This window comes from Chinchilla lanigera, unplaced genomic scaffold (genome assembly GCF_000276665.1).
Source record: "Chinchilla lanigera isolate Chin_1 unplaced genomic scaffold, ChiLan1.0 scaffold00013, whole genome shotgun sequence".
NCBI classification, from domain to species: Eukaryota; Metazoa; Chordata; class Mammalia; order Rodentia; family Chinchillidae; genus Chinchilla; species Chinchilla lanigera.
The window spans coordinates 24,976,100-24,996,296 of NW_004955414.1; the positions used below are offsets into that span (position 1 = coordinate 24,976,100).

General features: G+C 43.3%; 1 long non-coding RNA gene across 7 annotated transcripts in view; it reads right to left on the reverse strand.

Annotated features, from left to right (window-relative positions):
- Positions 1-2,202: 2,202 nt before the first annotated feature.
- The window catches only part of LOC102027633, a 77,876-nt gene continuing 59,881 nt past the window's right edge, over positions 2,203-20,197 (reverse strand). The window contains exons 1-11 of one of the 7 annotated variants that reach the window (XR_001233125.1): positions 17,768-19,321; positions 17,015-17,157; positions 8,877-8,949; positions 6,272-6,394; positions 5,235-5,335; positions 4,895-4,978; positions 4,719-4,788; positions 4,508-4,577; positions 4,265-4,330; positions 3,793-4,008; positions 2,203-3,113 (exon numbers count right to left, since the gene is read on the reverse strand). This is a non-coding gene — a long non-coding RNA (uncharacterized LOC102027633). The other 6 variants (XR_001233124.1, XR_001233119.1, XR_001233120.1 and 3 more) reach the window with 6 other exon arrangements.

Below are 20,197 nucleotides of genomic sequence, written 5' to 3' on the forward strand. Positions count from 1 at the left end.
CCATTGATAATTTCCTACCATTTTGTCTGTAATTTGCTAAGTCCCCCCTATTATTATGTTATCTTTCTTTTATTCTTTAAAATAAAAAAAAAATCCTAACCTTAGCCTTAAACTTAACCTTAAGCCTAGTTAACTTCTAACTCTAACTCTAACCCTATCCCCGGGAGAATCTTAACTATAACCCTTAATCAAACCATAGCTCTGGCACTACTGCTGGTAGAAACCTAACCTTAGCCCTAACTTCAACCATAGCCATAGCACTGGCCCTCCCAATAACCCTAAAACTAACCCAATCCTAAACTTTAACTTAATTTTAACCCTAACCTTGGAACTAGCCTCAGCCCTAGATGTAGCTCTACCTCTAGCTCTCACAGAAATCAAGCCATAGCCCTAAGCCTGTGTCTAGCACCAGCCCCAGCTCTAGCCTTAGCCCATAACCATAGCCCTGACCCTACTTTTAACCTTAGACTTAGAAATCTGGAGGCTCAGCCCTAGCATAGACCTAAAGCTAGCCCTTACCCAACCATAAACTTAAACTTAACCCTAAACCTAACAAAGCTTTGCCCAAAACCTAAACACAGTCCTAAACTTAGACAACCATAGCCCTAGCCATAACTTCAACCTAGAATTAACCCTAGCCAGAACCTAGCTCTAGACATAGCCCTAAATGTAACCATAAAGTTACCTGTTACCTTAACCCTAAACATAATCTTATCCTTAATTATAACAGTAACCCTATATCAAATAGTAACCTAAGACTACCTCAGTCCTCACCCCTGCCCTGGCCCTACCCCTAGTCCTAATCCTAAACCTAACACTAACACTAACACTAAACCTAACCATAGTGAAAATTTAGTCCTAGTCCTAGTCCTATCCCTAACCCCGAGTTTAAGCCCAACTCTAATGCTGAACCTAATCTGAAACCTGATACTAATTTTAACACAGAACATAACTCTAGCCCTACCTCTAAACTGGTACATTCCTAACTTTGATCCTAAAAGGTTCTGGAACCCCAAATATAGTCCTTAACCTAGTCTTCACCCTCACTCTACCCATATCCCTAGCTTTATTCCTAACACTAGTCCTGAAATTACATGTAACCATAAAACTAATTCCAGCCGTAACCCAAGTGAAATCCTAGTCTTTCCCTAAACCTGGTGCTGGAATTGCCCTACCCATATCCCTAGGCCAATCACTAACCCTAACTACTAACCTAACCCTCACCCTAAACATCACTGAACCCTAGCCCTAGCTCTAGCCATAGTGCTAGGGAGAGACACAGGGTCAGGGGTTGTTAGGGCTTGTAGCTAGATGTCCTCCCAAAGGCACATGCTCTCATATGTGGAGGTTTTCAGAGGAGGCTGGATCTAGGACAGTGATGTCAAGCTTATGTCATGTGTGTTATTTTTCTTTTAAAACATAAAATGTTAATGTATGAATTGTTTTTTCTAAAGTAAAACCTCAGTGTTCAGGTTTACTTGCAGTGCGGATATTTTGCAATAAATAAATAAATGGGTTGTGGGTTGCACTTTGGGCACTCATCTCTAAAAGGTTTGCCATCACTCGTCTAGGCTGTGTGATACTGGGATTAAGTGTGTGTGGTACTAGACTAGCCCACTAATTATTTTATCAATGGTGTGGATAATGGGAAGGCCCAACTAAGGTGTTTGTAGCCTGGATGGGATAAAAGGAAAAAGGAGGCTTGCTGCTTGCTGCCTTCCTGCCTGCCATGGACTGTTTCTCCTCTGTGATGCCCCTCTGCCATCCCACTCAGCCTTGGAGTCAATGGACTATGGACTGAAACCGGTATAAAATGTGAGCTGCTATAAACTTTTTCCCCTCTAACTTGTGGGTGCTCGGTATTTTGATTTAGCAACAATAAAAGTAACTAAGAGAAGGGTGCAGGTGGATGGAGAGGGAAGAGAATCATGGGTAGTTTCCTGCCTAGGCCCCTCAGCCTAGGGACTGCTGCCCCAGTAGAAGACATTCACTCACTTGCAGCCATGAGATTGGTCCACTGGCAGAATCAGAGTGCTGTCTAGAAAGAAACATATGAGGGTGTGATTCAACCTCCTATAAGAATCACCCAGGGGCAAGGCTTCCAATTGAAATTGTTCCTCAAAAATATCAAATAGTTATGAGTAATATATTTCTACTCACTGACGCATGAGCAGCAATAAGGAAATTCAGCAAAGATAGGTATTTTAACTACGTTTCATTAAGTTTTTATTCGTGCATACACTTTTACTCAACATTGGGTTTGAATGTGGTATTTTCCTAGGTGCATGTCACGTATTTTGATGATATCTAACCCCACAATTACCCTCCCTTTTACTTCCTTTTCTTCCCTACTCCCCATCCTCTTGTCTACTAACCATCACCCCTCTCCTTTTATGAATATGGCCAAATTTAAATTAACACACAACACATTTCATGAGGTAGAAAGAGGAAAAGGACAATATGCTATGGGAAATAAAACTTATTCATAAAAGAAGTCAAAACAGTCAGTTGTTCCTATTAATAAATTCAATGTAAGACTATAAGGAAACTATTGAGAGCTACTAATAATAAAATATGAAAGTAAGGTAACAAGCGTGGGCCTGGGAAAATGGGAATCGGGGAAATTTGGACCATGTGTACAGTCTTCTGTCATATGTATTCTGTATTCACCTGAACGCATTCTTGCCATAATAAGGAAAGTACTAAAAACAAAACAAAACAAATCAAAACAAAACAAAAAAAAACAAGTGGGGTCAAGCCATGGTGAGACTTGAGTGATCCAATGATTCGCACTATTCTTTAACGTAAAACCAAACTATGCAAGCCAACGTTTTTTTACTCTGCCTCCTAGGATGGCAGTTGCAGGTTAACTGACAGAGCAACAATTGCTTACAGGGAGGGAGACCAGACAGGACAGAAAGGGAGACGTAGATATGTGAGTAGAAATGGACAGCTGTCCACAAACATCTTGGTGAAGGAGGCTGGTCTCTCAAATCACTCTGCTCTTGATTTGTTCCCGGTCCTTGCAATGGGAATCACAGGGTCCATCCAGGGTCTTCCTAAGCTTCTCTAGGGCAGCAGCTTTCACTGTAGACCACGTAGTCAGCCCCTAACTGAGAGAACAAAGATGTGTTCTGCTGTAACATGATGGACATGAAGTGCATGGCACTGCCCATGAAGTATTCTTACAAAAGAGGGACCTAAAATTCTTACCACTAAGGGACAGGACCAAAACCTTAGCCCATGGGCACAGGGCAGGTTCTAACAGGAAGAACCGGCCTGATATGGACAAGCCAGGGAGCAGCGAGTGGACAGGAGAGCATGTACTGCGGTCAGCACCCTCAGGAACTGCACTCCACGTTTCCCTCCCCCTTAGATCAGACTTGAGTCTGTGGCCCATTAGGGCGAGATGTCCTCGGAGCACACTTGGCAGTCTCCTTGTGATCGCAGAGCAGCGTCCAGGCAACAAGCCTGGAAGATGCCACTCAGCCCTGCTACATGACCTCAGGAACTTTTGCACAATGTCTTCTGCTGCGGGCAGGGGGACAGAGGGCTGGGCTCCCTCGTGGGGCTTCGTGACCTCCACCCTTCACAGCTTCTGCTGCCTGGGACCCTGGCCCAGCTCACTGATGGCACATGTGTCCTCAGTAGGCCACAAACTTCCAGGTCCTCCACCTGCTCCTTAAACTCTGCCTTCTGCATGACCTCCACCACCAGATCCAGAGCAACCCCTCTTCTCAGGTCCTGCTTCCCATCCCCCTCTTCCCAGTCCAGTAAGACAGACACACTCACCTGCAGCTTTGCCGTGGCCTCCTGTCGGGCCTGGTGCCTTTCCCCAGACATGCAGTCATCCTCTGTCCCGGGGCCAGTGCCTCCTTCTCGGGCTCGCCCTAGGTCAGGACTGCCAGGCAAGCCAGGTACTGGCACTGATGCTTCTGCTCCCTCAGCTGCCAATGCAGACAAATGAGCGCATCCTGGGCAGTGGCAAGACCTTCATTAAAATGCTGCCTGCAGGAAGTAGGGTGTGATTTTGTGGGAGGACTGCTCAGGACAAGCTGGGACAGAGAAAAGAGAGAAACCCCCTGACTGATGCTGGCATCTGTTGTTCCTAAGGGGGAGGTATCTGACCACGGCCTCCCACATCAGGTGTGGGGTCCAGGGAAATTAGAGGGTGGGGAAACTAAGGTATTCAAGTGTCCAAGGGGCCCTCTCAGGGAGGCAGAGAAGGTGGCACAGAGAAAAGACAGAGTCCAGCCCAGCTCACCTGGCCTCAGGGGTGCTCACGCTGGCCCACGTCGGGCAGGCCTTTCCTCCTCGTTCCCTTCATGTTCTACAGGGAGCAGCCAGAAGGACCCCCAGTCAGAATCACAAGAGAAGAACCAGGCCCCTCCACCCCGACCCCTCTGAGTCCCACTGGAGGACAATGAGCAGCCAGCACTCTAAAGGTCCCTCCTTTAGAGGTCACCGGGAGTCCTCCTCAGGCCCCGCTCCGCCCCCAGGCACTCACCTTGCCAAGGCAGAGCGCGGAGGCTCAGCTGGGATGGCTGCTACTTCTGCTGCTTGGTGGCTTCCGGGTGCTGTGATGGGTAGGATGAGAACATGAGAAGGCACAGAGGAGGCCAGGTCCTCCCCTGCAGGGGCCTGGACCGCTCCATCACTGGGTCTCCTGCAGCTCCCGCACAGCTGGTCCAGGGCCATCTCGCCCTGCATCTCCTCACCTTGCCACAGGTGGGACAGGAGCCAGTCTCCTGCTGCTGCAGACCCTGGGACCTGGCTCTTCAGCGCCATCTGTGGAAGGCCCTGGGCTGAGGCTAGGGATGCTTGCTGCTTCCTGAGTGAGCCCATAAAAGGGGTTAAGGGACACAGAGGCTCTTGGGCAGCAGCCTGCACTCACCCCTTAGCCTAGTGACTGCTGTCCAGTAGGGCACATTCACTTGCTTTTATCAGTGCGATTAGGATCACAGGCAGCATCATGGTTCTGTTTGAAAAGAAACTTATGAGGTGGTGATTTGACTAAGAATTACCCAGGGCAAGGTGAGCCAAGCTGACTCTGACAAACTTCCATCTCCCACACCTCAAGGAAAAGCCTCACTGTGGTCTCCTCATCCCAGAACACATGGCTCTAGGGACCAAGCTGCCCAAAGAGAAAAAGAGACTGTAGAAGGCACAGTTCTTTGGGAAGGAGAATGGGGCGAGCAAGGGGAAGACAGCAGGCAAAAGAGAAAGGAACAAACCTGAAGTGATGCCACCAGTGAGAGCAGCTCCTGGGGGAGGGACACCACCAGGTGACGCGGTGTCAAAGGCAGAAGGTCGTGCAGGAGCAGTGTCTTCAGGCCTGTCACAGGAGAAAGCAGGTTTCAGGGGACCATGAGGGAGAGAAGAAGCCTACACACCATAGTCACAGAGGGGCAGAGCAGGCAGGACAGACTTGCTGCAGTCAGGAGACCTCACACATGCTGGGGACACCGGGAGTGAGGATGAGGCTTGCCCAGGCTCCAGGCAACAATCCGCCTTTAAGATGTGCACAGCTCACAGCAAGGGCTGACAGCCTCCTTCCTGATCCCCGATGACCTTGCTCTTCCTGAGCTAGGCCAGCGACTGTCTGGGCTGGGACCTGGGGCAGCCACGGCAGGCAGCAGGAAGGTGCGCACTCTTCCTCCAGAGACTCTGCGCTGCACAGACCATGACCTCATCTTCATTTTGAAAACCGGATTCCCTAGTAAAGGATCACTGGGACTCCAGGGGTGCAGCTAAAAATCAATTTTAAAATACACTGGGGCCCAGGAAGTGATTTTTCTGATGTCATCCAATAAGCAAATAGCAAAGAGGCCTCAAACCACCTTACCCTAATTTGGGGGGCCCAAGCTCCTCTAACACACCTTTGGGGGCTTTTGGAGAACCTGAAGATGAGTGGTTGTTCTCACTGGCTTCCTTGGCTGAGGAAAATCAAATAGCAACTGCTATTTACAGAATGTTTCCACTAGGCCTTAGTGAATTCACAAAGAAGGTTCTCTCTCCTGTCTCTCTCTCTTCTCTCAATAGATCTCACTCTGTCTCTGTCTCTGTCTCTCTCTCTCTTCTCTATTTTTGTGGATCAAACCTAGGGTTTGAAACAACCTTATCAAACATCCTACCACTGAGCTATAATGCCCATAGCTGCCAAATGCAGAATTCTTAACCACTATCTAACACTTTCCTCATCTGAACCATGACCCTCTATGACACTCCCCTGCCATTTGACCTCCCAGCAGCCTGGTCCCCCAAAACTCACTTCCTCGGCTGCATGACAATCACCAGCAGTGGCTGTACCAGGGTGACTGCTATTTTTAACCTTTTTCTTCTTCTGCCCTACTGCAAGATCACCAAGGCTGTTCTTTTCCAGAAACTCTCTCAGCTGTGGAAAGGAAAGCAGTGATGCTCATGAAAATGAAAAGCCCCTGTGTGCACATCCTCCTGCATAGTTTCTGCAAAATGCTGGTGTGCATGTCATCTGCTGCAGTGCCACCCACAGCCCCACAAGGTATTGCAATGATCAGTTAATGACAGAGGAAACGACCTGATAGTGACCTCGCTAAAATAATAAAACAAAAAGAAAATACTAAGGCAAGCTGGCACAGTGATGTATACCTGTAATGCCAGCTATTGTGGAGATTGGGACAGGAGGATCTTAAGTGTAAAGCCAGCCTGGAGGAAAGATATTATTTTCAAAATCTCCAAATAAAGTAGGAGGAAAGAAATGCTTTTAAAAATCTCAAAATAAAAATAAAATTAACTGCCTGGTGGCTCCCAGAGGGTGGGCCCCCAGCACATGGGGAGCCTCGGGCGGGGAGCGCTGGTCTTCCGACTGGCGGCTCACTCCCGGCCTCGTCTTTCCCCGGAAGGAGGGCTTCCGGCGCACAGGGAGCCTCGGGTGGGGAGCGCCAGTCTTCCGGCTGGCTAGCTTCCTGCCTGCTGGCTCCCCGAGGGTGGGCCCCCAGCGCATGGGGAGCCATGCGGCAGCGAGCGCTATTGCGCGCCGGCTCTTAGGCCGGCCGCCGCCGCTCAATTGAGGTCTATCATGACACAGAGAAACAGTGACACAATTGGCCCACCATGCACCAACTGCAGTTGCCCACCCCAGGATGTGTGTGAACCACTGAAACTTTGAACAACCCCTGGGAATACATGCCATACAACGTGCCACTCTTGCTCCTGCCATTGAGAACCAGAAAGGTCTAGAGCCAGCGGAGGAGTACCTGCTGAACAAGGACTCAGAGAACATGAGAATGCAGACTAAGCCCATGGAGTCAGAGGTCCAGTGGACTGGGGTCACGAGAGCTGCTCGGAAGCTGTAAACTAGGAGGACCTTGCACAATACCTGCAGAGACTCACTGGAAGCCATTCTTCCCCTGACAGTACAGGCTGTGGTGAAGCTCTGGAGAAGTCTGCAGCAGGATTCCTGCTGACTGTGCTGACAGTTGGGGAGAGGACACTAACTGGTTGTGGGGTCCCAAAGCAATGGGAAGCTGGAGAGAAAAAGCTACAAAGAATGGCTTTCACCCCAGATAGCTCACTTGAGATGTTAGTAAGAATTGCCTCCTCAGTATTCTATAGCCACGAGGAGGAGGCGGCCAAGGAGAGAAAACAAAGAGACTGAGAAAAAGCAGCTGCTTTTGCTGCACCACTAAGAGAAACAGATCCCAGGTCTGATTCCCAGGGCCCCAAAAAGAACTCGACAACTGCATTCATCTGCTACCACTGTTAAAAGCCAGGCCACCTCAAGAGGAACTGCCCTAAGAGGCCCCATGGGCCATGCCCTGGATGCAAAGGAGACCATTGGAGATCGGTCTGCCCTCTGAGGTGGAGGCCCCAGAGCTCAGACCCATGCTACCAGTTAGTCCAACAGGAATGAGAGGGTTTGGGGTATGGTCTGCCTTCTCCCTCTGGCCAGACCGTCATCTCCATTGAGGAGTCCTGGGTAATCATGACTATGGAGGAACAAGAAAACAGCCTGTTGCTAGACACAGGTGCAAGTCTCTCGGTCCTTCTTTTCAATCCTGGCCTTCCTTCCAGCCATCATACCTCAGTGAAAGGAGTCACTGGTGAGGAGGTAATATGCTATTTTTGACAACCCTTAGGCTGTAACTACTTATTAGATCCTTCTTGCATATCTCTGTCTTCCTGAGAAACCACTTTGAAGATACCACCATGTACTATAGCAGCCATTGATATTTTCCTACTAATCTATCCATAACTGTGTAAAGTTTGTAATGTTCCTATCCTATTTCATAAATGGATGTATGTTTATTATTATGTGTTTCCTACAACAGCCATTGAGAATAGTTAATGATTTTTTAATAGGTCACTCATGTATAGCTCTATTTATTTTCTTTAGAAGCCACTTTGAAGATACCAAAGTATAGTACAACAACTCTTGATAATCTCCTACCTCTTTGTCTCTAACTCACTATTATTTGTCTATTTGTTTTCCTGAGAAACTATTTTGTAGATAACAATATGTAAAACGATAATCATTGATAATTTCCTACCATTTTGTCTGTAATTTGCTAAGTCCCCCCTATTATTATGTTGTCCTTCTTTTACTCTTTAAAATAAAAAAAAATTTAAAAAGTAAAATAAAATAAAATAAAATTAAGTAAGTAAGGCTTGGCATGTAGCTTTGTGGTCCCTAGACTCCATGCTTAGTGGTACCACCCAAAATAGGCATTAACTGCGCTGGGGTATAGCTCAGTAATAGAGTGTTTGCACATCAAAAGTAACACACACACACACACACACACACACACACACACACAAATTCAAATGTAAAGTGGAGAATTTAGAAAAAATTTTGAAGTCTCTGAAGAGTAGAGACCTGGGAAGAAATCAGTACAGACCTGCTCTCTTGTGGTCACTCAGAGACACTGCCAGTGCTCAGCTCCTTGGTGGAGGTTTCATGTTGTTAGGGTCCTGGTTAAGAAATAAGACAACCTCATTGCTCTCTGCACTGGTGCCCATGTTTCCAAGCCCCTTCCCACTGGAGATTTGTGTCTCCACTAGAGAAACTGGGAAGGGGGCAAAGACATTTGAGGCGACCAGGTGTGAAGATGAATGGACAGGTGAGGAGTAGCGGTGACAGTGACAGGGGAACTGGGACTAACCTCATTCTTCTCCCTCGCTGTCCCCAGAATCTGTCTGTGCCTCTCGCTCTTCTCCATTCCAACAATGAGAGGGACTGAGGTCCTTGGATATGGGACTCAGGGAAGTCTGCTTGGGGGTAGCAGGAAGGTATGGCAGACCCCCAAGTGAGGGCCTCAGGGGGACCACCAGGGTCACCCAAGCCATGGAGGGTGGGCATGGGCAGGGGGGAGAGGGGCCGTGAGGGGCGCTCCAGGGTTTGTCTCCATGTTCCTCATGGGCAGAACTGACTGACCACGATGCAGCAATCGGGATACTCGGTCTGAGTCCAGGGGCGGCAACCCTGCAGGATTTACCTTTCTGAAGACCTTGGGTGGTACAGGTGATGTGACATCCTTAACGGTTGTGTAGAATTCAGCAGTGACTCCATCAGGTCATGGGCAATTTTTACTGAGTAGACTATCTTTATAGTCTTTATATAGTCTTTATATATAAATTATCTTTATATCTTCTTGGTTTAGCTTTGTAATTTTCACTACGAATGTCTATTTCTTCAATTTTTTCCACTTCACTGGAGAACAGTTTTTCATACTAGGTACTGTACACTGGATTTCAATACTGTTTGGGTTCTGTTTTCACCTTGAACTACGCTGATATGAGTTTTTTCTCTCCTTTTCTTGGTCAGTTTGCCTAAGGGTTTAAGTATTTTATTTATTCTTCTGAAGAAACAACTCTTGGATTTGTTGATTCTTTGTACTGTTTTTAGTCCTAATTTTGTGGATCTCCACTCTAGATTTCCCTTCTTACTTTTGGTTTGGGCCCAGGTTGCTGTTATTTCTTCAGTATTTTAAGTTGCCCCGAAGTATCTTAATAATGCCCTTGATTGAGCCTGCTTCATTTTCTTAATGTAATGATTAATGACAATGTGTCCCAGGGGTTCTGGGGAGTTGTACAGGCATTGTCATGAACTTCCAGAAATATTTTGGTGGAATCTCAGCGTTGCTTCAATTTGCATCTCTTGAATGTTGAACATGTTTTGGTATATTTATTTGTCACTTCTATTCCTTCATCTGAGAAGTGTCTATTCATTTCACATATCCACTTTGAGATTTGGTCTGTAAATTTTGATGGGCTGGAGTCTGATTATTTTCAGTTCTTTATATACTCTAGATATTAAAGCTTTGTCTGAAGAACACCCAGCCAAAATTTTTTTCCCACTCTGTGGGTTGTGTCTTCACTCTGTTGGTGGTTTCTTTTGCTATGCAAAAGCTTTTTAATGAGATGAGATCCCAGTTGTTGATTCTTAGTGGTAGCTTCCTTGCAGTGGGGGTTTTGCCCACACCTATGTCTTTAGGAGTTGTACCTATTGTCTCTTCCAGCAGATTTAGTGTTTTGCTTTTTAATATTTTCCTCTACAGTGAAATATATGTTGCTTGTTTAATTCTTTGTTTTGTGGAAAGCCAGTTTATCCAGCACCATTTATTAAAGAGCCTATCTTTCTTCCAGTGAAGTTGTTTGGCTCCTTTGCAAGAATAACATGGCTGAGTATGTCTGGAGCTGTTTCTTCATCTTCTAATTTGTTCCACTGATCTTCAGGTCTGTTTTTTTTTTGTTTGTTTGGTTGGTTTGGTTTGGTTTGGTCAGTACCATGCTGTTTTTATTACAGTAGCTCATTAGAATAATTTCAAGTAAGACACTGAGATGCCCCCTGCCTTCCTTTTGTTGCCCACAACCACATTTGCTATTCTAGGTCTGTTCTGGTTCCAAATGAATTTTAGGATTATTTTCTCAAATTCTATGAGGTATGTTGTTGGAATTTTGATCAAGATTGCATTAAATCTGTATAACAGATATACATATGGTTGTATAACTTTTGGAAGTATGGCTATTTTCACTATATTGGTTCTTCCTACCCAAGAGCATGGGATATCTTCCCATTTTCTGGTAGCCTCTTCAATCTCCTTTCTCAGAGTATTATAATTTTCAATGTAGAGGTCTTTTACTTTTTTCATTAGGTTGATTCCTACATATTTTTTTGGATGCTATCCATAGTTTCTCTCTCACTAAGTTTGCTATTCATGTACAGGAAGGATATCGATTTTGGAGTGTTGGCTTTCCAGTTATGCTGTTGATTTTGATTATTAAATCTAAAACTCTTTTGGTGGAGTTTTAGGGGTCTTCTTTGGAGAGTATCATGTCAAATAATGATAACTTAACGTCTCATTTTCTATCCTGATTCCTTTTATTTCCTTTCCATGTCCAATTGCTCTGGCTGATGTTTCCAGAACTATATTGAATAAGAGTAGATATTCTCGTCTTGTTCCTGATTTTAGAGTGAAAGTTTTCAGTTTTTGTCCATTTAGTATGATGTTGGCTGTTGGGTTTCTCATACATGGTTTTTATCAGAAATACCACCTATTCCAATTTTCTATAGGGTTTTCTCATGAATGGGTATTGGGCTTTGTCAAATGGTTTTTCTGCATCTATTATGATGATCATATGGATTTTGTCCTTGGCTCAAGGAATATGTGAATATGGTGCATTACATTTATTTATTTCCAAATATTGAACCATTCCTAGTTCCTGGGGATGACTCCTACTTGGTCATGGTATATAAACTTCTTGATGATTTGCTGCATCACTTTTGCCAGAATCTTACTGAGATTTTTTTGTATCTATGTTCACTAATGAGATTAGCCTGTACTTCTCTCTCTCTCTTTTTGGTTGGATCCTTCTCTGCTTTTGGTGTCAGGATAATGCTGGCTTCCAGGAATGAATTTGGGAGTATTTTTTCTCGTTCGATTTCACTGCAGAGTTTGAGACATAAGGGCATTAAGTCTCCTCTAATTTTCTTGTAGAATCCAGCAGTGAATCTGTCAGAGCCTGGGCTTTTCTGTGTGGGTAGGTTTTCAATTACTACTTCAATTTCATTGGCTAAAAAAGTGTTATTTAGGATTTTTATATCTTCTTGATTCAGTTTTGGTAATTCATATATATCTAGGAATCTGACCATTTCTACTTTGTTTTCCATTTAATTAGAATACAGCTTCTTGAAGTAGAGGTTGATGATCTTCTAGATTTCTGTAAGATCTGTTGTGATTTCACCCTTTTTGATCCGAATTGCTTGGATTGGAGGCTGTTCTTTCCCCTTTTTTGATAAGGCTGCCTACGGGTTTGTCAATTTTATTTAATCTTTCAGGAACAAACTCTTCAATTCATTGATTCTCTGTATTGTTTTCTTAGTCTCCATCACATTGATTTCTGGTCTGGTCTTTATAATTTCTTCCTTTATGAGCTTTGGGCTGACTTGCTGTTCTTTTTCTGAAAGCTTGAGGTTCAACATTATTGACTTGAGCTCGCTCTGTTTTTCTGATTTGAGAATTCACTGTTACAAATTTTCCTGGTAGGGCTGCTTTCATTGCATCCTATCAGTTGCAGTATGTTGTATTGGCATTACCATTTAATTGTAGAAACTCTCTAAGTTTTTCTTTAATTTCATCTGTGGCACATTGGGTGTTCAAGACTGTGCTATTGAATTTACATTTGTTTATGAAGTTCTCGTGGTTTCTTTTTACATTGATTTCCAATATCATTGAATCATGATCTGATAATATACATGGGATAAGTTCAATTCCTTTGTATTTATGTATGCATTTTCTATGTGCTAGTATGTGACCTATTTTGGAGAATGTCCCAAGTACAGGTGAAAAGAAATTTTATGCTGGTGTTGTAGGGTGGAACACTCTGTAGACATCTACTAAGTCCATTTATTCAAAAGTTTGGTTCAATTCTAACATTTCATTGTGGATTTTTTGTTTAGTTGATCTGTCTTTTGTGACAGTGCAGTCTTGAGGTACTCCATTAGAATTACATTAGGGTTTACTTGATATTTGTGTCCATTAATATTTATTTAATATAGTTGGATGCACTGGTATTTGGTGCATATATATTTATGATCGTTGTTCCTCTTGGATTATTTTGTTCTTTGTCTCAATCCGTGTTGGCTTTAAATCCACTTTGTCCACAAGTAGCATAGTCACACCTGCTTTTTTCCAGGTACCTCTCACAGGAAGTATTAGTGTCCATATTTTGAATTTGTCTATGAATTTCTTTTTGGATTACATGAGTTTCTTCTATGAAGCATATTGTTAGATCTAGTTTCTTGATCCATTCTGCCAGTCCATTCCTTTTGATTGATTAGAGACCATTAACATTGATGGTTATAACTGATATGTATTGCCTTATTTTTGTCATGTTACTTTTTTGTTGTTGGCTCCATTCTCCCCTTTTGTGTAATTGCTTGCCTTCAATGGTGGATTAATTCCCCTGGGGTTCATGGAGTTGGAATCTTTGTTATCTCTTCCTAGAATATCCTTCAGAACATTCTGGAGTGCTGTTGGTGGTCATAAATTTCCTCAGGTATTATTTGTCATGGAGGTATCTTCTTTCTCCACCAATTTTGAAAAAAAAGTTTGATGGGGTTTTTTGAGCGTGTTTTTGAGATAGGGTTGCACTATGCAGTTCAGACTGGCACTTAATGACTTTGTAGCCCAAGCTAGCCTCAAACTCACAGGAGTCCTCCTGTTTCAGCCTTTTGAGTGCTGGGATTACTGGAATGTGCCATTGCACCCAGCCCTAAAAGTTTTGTAGGGTATATTGATCTGAAGTAGAAGTTGTTTTCTTTTAGGGTTTGAAATACTTCACTCTAAGCTTTTCTTCACTTGAGGATTTGTATTGAGAAGTCTACTGTTATTCTGATAGGTTTTCCTTTGTAAGTGATTTGTTCCTTTCACTAACAGCTTTTTACACTCTGTGTGTTGAATTTCTGAAATCTTGACTTTTTATTATTTTATCATGGCTAAATGGAGTTCTACATGCCTCATTTCTCTGTATGTCAAATTCTTTTTCCCTGCTTGGGAAGTTTTCTCCCATGATTTCTGTGAATAAGTTTTTCATGTCATTTGTGCTATCTCCTGATTTTTCATCAGTTCTGATCCAACTGACATTATTCTTCTTTCCATCATCTACCAGCTTAACAGTTCAAAATAAGCAACAAAATTGAGACAGCAGTAAATTGTCCACCAATGAAAAATTGCCCATGACCTGATGGAGTCACTGCTGAGTTCTGCCCAACCATTAAGGATGTCACATCACCTGTACCACTCAAGCTCTTCAGTAAGGTAAATCCTGCAGGGTTGCCGCCCCTGGACTCAGACCGAGTTTCCCAGTTGCTGCACATGGTCAGAGTCTGTGCCTCCTGCGAGGAGCCTGGAGACAAACCCTCAGTGTCCCATCAGTGCCTCATCAGCGCCCCTCACAGCCCCCCTCCCCACTGCCCACGCCCACCCTTCATAGCTTGGGTGACTCTGGTGGTCACTCCTGGGCCCCCACTTGTGGGTCCGCTCTACCCTCCTGCTACTCCAAACCAGACCTCCCTGAACCCCATATCTGAGGACCTCAGTCCCTCGCATTGTTGGAATGGAGAAGAGCAAGAGGAACAGACAGATCTGGGGTCAGTGAAGGAGGAGTAGAATGGGGTTCATCCCAATTCTCCAGTCACTGTCACCACTACTCCTCACCTCTCCACTGATCTTCACACAATTTCTTTAATTTTTTTCTGTGATGAATTGGTTGTTACTAATTTTCCAAGTGCTTCTACATTTCTATAGTTTCGTCTGTCATTCATTTCTAATTTCACTACATGGTAGCCTGATAATATATATGGGATGATCTTGAATCTTTTGTATGCATGTAAGCAGACTTTGGGGGCACGAATGTGTTCTATTTTAGAGAAAGTACTATGTGCTGCATAAGAGAGTGTATATTGTACTGTAGTAAGGTCTAATACCCTGTAGACATCTGTGAAGTCCAAATGTTCAAGGATGTGGTATGGCACCGACATTTCTTTGTTGTTTTCTGTTAGTTGATCTATCTCTGTTAAGATCCCCCATTATAAGTGAGGCATGGTACACATGCCTGTAATCCAAGCACTCAGGAGGCTGAGGCAGGAGGATCACTGAGAGTTCAAGACCAGCCCGGCTACATAGTGAGTTCAAGGCCAGGCTAAACCATAATGAGACCTGGTCTCAGAAAAAAAATAATTGTCCATTATCATTATGTCAGTATTAATTTGATATTTTATATTTAGTAGTATTTGTTTTATGAAGATAGGTGCTCCTTTATTTGGTGTATGTATATTAATAATTATTTGGCCTTCTTGTGGGAGTTTTCCCTTAACTAGTATGGAGTGACTTTCTGTGTCCCCTCTACTCAGCTTAAGCTTGATGTTTACCGTGTCTGAAATAAAAATTCCTATCCCTCTTGTTTTGTGGGTCCTGGTGCACGAAATGTTGTTTTCTATCCTTTGATTTTTAGTCTATGAATATCTTCTGGAATTAGATGAATTTCTTGACTACAATAGACTGTTGGGTTCTATTTTTTTATCCAATTTGCCAATCTATGTCTTTAAACTGGGGATTGAGGCCATTGAGAGATATTCCTGAGATGTGCTGATTATTTATGATCATTGCACTCTCTCTTCTTGTGACCTTTTGTTTTTTTCCTGTTATTTTTTGTTTGTTTATCCATTTACCATGCTTGGTAATTGCATTTCATCCGGACTTTTAGGTTTTCTGATTTCATCATTTATGTCTAGGCTATTCTTGAGTATTTTCTGGAGTGCTGGTTTCATAGTTGTATATCTCTGACATCTTCTTGATTCAATTTGGTGGTTCATATGTATTTAGGAATCTGTCCATTTCTTCTTCTTTTCTATCTTTTTAGAATACAGGTTCTCTTAGGAGATATTGAATGATTTTCTGGATTTCTGTAGGATCTGTTGTGATTTCACCCTTTTCATATCTAATTGCATTCATTTGAGTCTTTTCCTTCCTTTTTTGATAAGGCTGCCTTAGAGTTTATCGATTTTATGTAATCTCTCAAAGAACCAATTCTTCAGTTCCTTGATTCTGTGTATTGTTTGCTTAATCTCAACTGCATTAATCTCAGCTGCATTAATTTGTCATTAGAAGAAATGGAGACAAACCCTCTCTTTGTCATTTCTTCCCGCATGTGAGCTTTGGGCTTGACTTGCTCTTTTTCTAGCAGTTTCAGAGTAAACATTAGCTTGTTTATTTGCACTCATTCTGTCTTCCTGATATGGGTATTCACTGAAATAAATTTCCCTCTTAGGACCACTTTCAATGAGTCCCATAAATTCTGATATGTTGTATCAGTATTATCATTTAGTTGTAGATACTGTTTCATTCCTTCTTTCATTTCATTTGTGACCCATTTGTTCTTCAGTAGGATGTTCTTTAGTAGCCATGTATTTACGGAGTTTTTGTGGTTTGTTGTTGATTTCCAATTTTAGCGCACTATAGTCAGACAATATGCATGGGATAATTTCAATTCCTTCGTGTTTATTTAAGCATGTTCTATGGGCTAAGGTTTGGTCTATTTTGGAGAACACGCCATGCACAGCAGAGGAGAATGTGCCTGGGATTGGGCTCTTCTGTGTCACTGAGTAACTGTTGGGTCATCTTTTCTTCTTCTCTCATTTTTTGTGTTTCTCTTAGTACATCTTCATAACTGATCACTTCGTTCTGAATTTCAAACACTTTGTCTTCACACTGACCATTTAAGAAGTTTTTAAATTCTATACACTTTTTTGGTTCAGGTATTTCTCTCTCACGTCACTTTGAAGATACTCAATCTTTGTTGAATTTGTCATTCATGATTTCAGCTGATTTGGTCAACTCAGCTGATTTTTTACCTATTTCCCCTTATCCCATTTAGATAGTTTGAGGGATATTTCAGTGAACTTTTGGTTCATTTCCTTGTGGAGCTCATCTATTTTCTCCACCTTTTCCATAAACTTTTCATACAGTTGTGCTACCTGGTATTTGATTTCTTCTCAATTTCTGTCCCCTTGATCTGCCCTAGGAGACTCAGATGGCTTTCAGGCTCTTCTGTTCTCTGGCTTTCCCACATTGCCATGTATGTATGTCCATTTTTAATTTTTTATGGTCCCCAGGAAATCTAGATATTGACACAGAGAGAAAATCAGTTATTATCCACTACAATGTTACCTTAGCACTGGATATTGACAAACCTTAAGGACCACTATGAGCATTAACCACGTCTAACAGGTCTATGACTTTAGTGAAGACTATTAGGCCACCATATATTAGCTTATAAAACTTCAGACAGCGAGTTCTTCCTGGATGTAGGCAGCAGTGCCAGAGATCAAAACTATCACTAGACCAGTGATGCTGAACCTTTAAGAAACCAAGTGTCCAAACTGCAATCCAAAACCCACTTATTTATCACAATATGCCCGTACTGCACCTATATGTGCAGATATCCAGGCTGCTGAAATGACACTGGCATGACTTTGCATGCCAACCAAGAGGGCATTGCATGACTGCTGTGCCATGCATGCCTTAGCTTGGCCTTCACTGTACCAGACAAGCTACTTTGTTCTTTGGGACCATCCTGCTGATGACTTTACCCTGCAAACCCAGCCTCCCTTAATGGACTACAGGGCCAGTTACATTCATACTTTGACCCTCAGTTCCCCCCCAAATCCCAGGAGATCTCTATTTAGCAATCCCTCTTTCCAAGCATGTCTTCCAAAGTTTTTTCTCACCTGGTCTCTGTGGCAGGGTAACTCCTTCAGTCCTGAAGCAAAACTCTCCTCATGGGTGTTAGTTTCTTTTCAGTGAGAGGGGTCTTTTGATTGTCATCTCAGTTAGTCTGAACTGAGCAGACTCCAGGAAAAGGTACCAGCAACATTGGCTGGAAGGAGGATGATCAGTTCAGTCGGTCTGGGCCAGTCCTCTCTGGCTGGCGAAATGCATGCTTCGCTTCTGGTGGTGGTGGTGGCCAGAGGCAAGACACACAGGCCTCTCTGTCCCACTCTGGCTCCCCATGGCTGGGTGTGTACAGTCACCTGGTGGCAGCAGCGCCTGGGTGTGGGTTGCTCAGGGGGGTCAGTCTTGGAGTGGGGCCTCAACCTAACTTTAACCATAAACCTAACCCTAAAAAGGTGGTAAAGTCAACCTGATTCTATCCCAAACCTGAAAATACCCCTAACCCTAACCATAAAAGTCACCCTACCTATATGTGAAAACGAGATGTAATCCTAGCATTCGCTCTACACACACACTTTGCACTATCCTTAAAATTAGTCCTAATCCTAACAAGAAAAATAACCATAGCAGGAGTTATCCTAAAACTAAACCTGACTAAACTCTAGGCCTACACCTAACTCAGGCCATAGCCATAGCACTATCCTGGCCCTAGGATGAACACCAAAATGACACTAGTCCTAATGCTGGTGGAACCATAACCATGACCATACACCTAAAACTTACCATAAGCCTAAACCCAAATTTAAACCTAAAACTACTCCCAAGCCTGGTGGAACCCTAAAGCGAACCCTGACCTTAACTCTAACATTGCGCATAACTGTATCCCTGTCCTATTCATACCTTGGGGGAACTCTACTGCTAAACATAACCCTAACTCTAACCTACAACTAACACTAAGCCTAACCCAAGCCTTATCCCCCACATTAATCCTAACACTACCCCTAGTCCTATCTGTAAACATAACTCTAGCACTAACACCAACCCTACACCTAATCCTATCCTAGCCATGACGGAAACTTAGATCTATCCTCATTCCTGTTACTAGATTCGGCCCTCTCACTAACCATAAGCATAGCCTTAGTAGAATCATTGCTCTAATGGTAACACTAAACAAACCCTAGCCCTAACGTCAGTGGGAGACTAATTATACCAGAGCATTAACTCTGCCATTACACTAACCTTGACTGAACAGGAATCCTAGGGCTAGATCTACACCTAGTTCTAGCTTTAGCCAAGACCAAACCCTAACCCCCCCAAAATTAATCCTAACAGTAACCTTGTCCAACACAAACCCAAAGTTTAAACTTAAGTCAAGGGCAGTGATGGCAAACCTTTCAGAGAGGAGCAACCAAACTGCAACTTAAAATGCACCTACTTATCACAAAGTGCCAAAATTCATTTAATTCTGGGCCAGGGATATAGCTCAGCAGCACAAGTGCCTGCCTGTCAAATGCAAGGTCCTGAGTTTGATTCCCAGTACCAAAAGGAAAAGGAAAAATTCAGCTAATCCCATTTAGTGAAGCTTTCATTGAGAAAAAACAACTCATACGTTAACATCATTTGTCCTAAAAGAAAAAGAAAGGGGGCTGGGGATTTAGCTCAGCGACAAAAGCGCCTGCCTGGCAAGCGCAAGGTCGTGAGTTCAGTTCCCAGTACCAGAGAAAAACCAAAAAAAAAAAAAGAAAAAGAAAGGACACACATGCCATAGGTTTGCCACTACTAGTCTAAGGGAAACCTAAATATACTCTAACCTTCACCATAATCATAGCCATTACTTTGTAGACCTCTAGCTGTAGACCTAGCTCTAGCCCAAGCCCTACCCATAGGCTGTGGCTAAGGCTTTTGGAATAACCTATCATCTCCATTCTACAAGGTGACCTTGGTGTTTTGGAAAGGTCAATACAGACAAAAGACCCTAAGGTGTGTTTTGGCAAAACTGTGCCGAGAAACGTCTGAGTCCTGTCTCTGATTATTGCCAATAGCCCTTATGATGGTTTTAAACCCCAAAAAGGGGCTAAATATGAGTCTCTTTGAAATGTTATATGGAGAACTTTACTATCTTCTGATAAGATAGTACACTCAGAGACCACAAGATACTTATTATATTGCATTCATTTAGGCCGGGTACAACAGGCTACCTAGTATGGATGGCCAGATTATTGCCTAGAGGGATACCTAAGCACTTGCAGAACACCTGCTCATTAAGACATGGAAAGAAACGGACTCCTGCAGACAAATTAAAACAAAATGGAAGGGCCCCGTTTTAGTGACAGTTTCCTTATCCACTGCAGGATAAAGTGAGCTCCATTTGACTTATCTAAAGAAGAAGACAACCCAGAAGAATCTCTGGAAAGCCTGAGATCCTTTCTAAGAGCAAAACTCCGGTACCATTCTGAGTACATGTATGTAAATGGGATCTTGCTAAG